This window comes from Nicotiana tomentosiformis, chromosome 2 (genome assembly GCF_000390325.3).
Source record: "Nicotiana tomentosiformis chromosome 2, ASM39032v3, whole genome shotgun sequence".
Classification (NCBI taxonomy): domain Eukaryota; kingdom Viridiplantae; phylum Streptophyta; class Magnoliopsida; order Solanales; family Solanaceae; genus Nicotiana; species Nicotiana tomentosiformis.
In genome coordinates this window covers 193,686,631-193,688,843 of record NC_090813.1, presented here as the reverse complement: position 1 = coordinate 193,688,843, position 2,213 = coordinate 193,686,631, and positions in this window count along the sequence as shown.

Below are 2,213 nucleotides of genomic sequence, written 5' to 3'. Positions count from 1 at the left end.
TATCTCACCGCGGGAGCCTTCACAATTTATTTTAAAGAAAATATGTTTCCCGAAATAGCATCCCGCGTTTTAACCATCCTTATCACACCGCATGACTTCTAATAGTTTCCTCTACTAGCCACGCGTATCAAGCCACCCTTATCTCACCGCATGCGTTTCAATACCCAGACCTTATACCACCGCATGCGTATCAATATCACAATATATCACAATTTGCACCTCAAGTGCTCAAATAATATAACTTGCCAAAATAATTCAACAACAATGTTTTTCCACAATAAAGAGCTCATGACTCATGCCAAAATTAATCATCAATAATATTTTTCCATAATAAAGAGCTCACGGCTCCATCACAATGAGTACGAAAATCTTAAAAAAATATTCAGGAATAAATAATTCAGGAAAATAATATTTAAAAATCTTTAATACGTTGCTTCAATATCAAATTTAAAAATGTCAAATAATTCATATTAATAATATTTAATTTAAATAAAATCAACCTTCGAATAATGCACAAAATAAAAGAAACCAAGTTTCAACTAATAGGTAAAACAATTAGCAGGAGAAGGTCAAACAAATTTAAAATATAAACATTTAATCAATGATGAAGAATATAACAAGATAGAATATTTTAATAAATGTGCAACAATGATCTATACAATTTAAAAATATAATCCTTTACATTTAGCCCGTGTACACACTCGTCACCTCGTGCACACGACTTTCAATACATTTCAATAATCACATCAATACCAATCCTAGGGAAAAGTTTCTTCACACAAGGTTAGACAAGTCACTTACCTCGACTTGCTCCAATTTAACCAAGTATTATGCTTTTTCCTCGATTTTCCGACTTCGATCGACTCATATCTAGTCATAATTAATTCGATACAGTCAACAAAATTTATAGGAATCAATTTCATAAGAAAATATTATACTTTTCAATAAAATTCGAAATTAGCTCAAAAATTGCTTGTGGGGCCCACGTCTCGGAATTTGGTGAAACTTACAAAATCCGACAACCCATTCAATTACGAGTCCAACCATACCAGTTTCACTCAAATCCGACTCCGGATCGATACCGAAATCTCAAAAATTTGTTTCTATGAGATTTATAAAATTTTCGCAAATTTCTATCTCAAAACACTAATTAATGGTAAAAACAATGATGTATTCGTGTATATTGACCAAATCCGAGTTAGAATCACTTATCCAAATATTTTTCCTTGAAAATATATCAAAATTGCCTCTCCTCAAGCTCCAATTCGTCAAAAAGGCAAATGGGACGAAGTCGCCTATTTTTATAACTTACAGATTTGCCAGGAAGCTCGATTTGTCAGGGAGTCCGATTTGTCAGGGAGCTCGATTTTGTCAGGGAGCTCGATTTGTGAGGTAGCTCGATTTGTCAGGGAGCTCAATTTTGTCAGGGAGTCCGATTTTGACAGGGAGTCCGATTTTGACAGGGAGTCCGATTTTGACAGGGAGTCCAATTTTGACAGGCAGCCCGATTATGACAGCATTTCTAGCAGAAATATTGCAGCAGCTTTTGCAGTAGCTAAGTCCCACTTTTGATCCGTTAACCATCTGAAACTCACCCGAGGCCCTCGGGACCTCAACCCAATACACCAACAAGTCCTAAAACATCATACGAACTTATTTGAAACCTCAAATCACATCAAACAATGCTAAAATCACGAATCATGCTCCAATTCAAGCTTAATGAAACTTAGAATTTCCAACTTCTACATTCGATGTCGAAACCTATCAAATCAAGTCCGATTGACCTTAAATTTTGTACCCAAGTCATAAATGATATAACGGAGCTGTGAAAATTTTCAGAATTGGATTCCGACCCCGATATCAAAAAGTCAACTCCCCGGTCAAACTTCCAAACTTTAAATTCCTATTTTAGCCATTTCAAGCCTAATTTCACTACGGACTTCCAAATAAAATTCCGATCACGCTCCTAAGTACAAAATATCATACGGAGCTGTTGGAATCATCAAAACTCTATTCCGGGGTCGTTTGCACATAATTCAACATCCGGTCACTATTTGAACTTAAACTTTTAATTTTTTTAATCAAAATTCCGTATCTCGGACCAGGGAACTCGGAATTTAATTTTGGACATATGCCCAAGTCCCAAATCATGATACAGACCTACCGGAACTGTCAAAATACTGATCCGAGTCCGTTTGCTCAAAATGTTGACC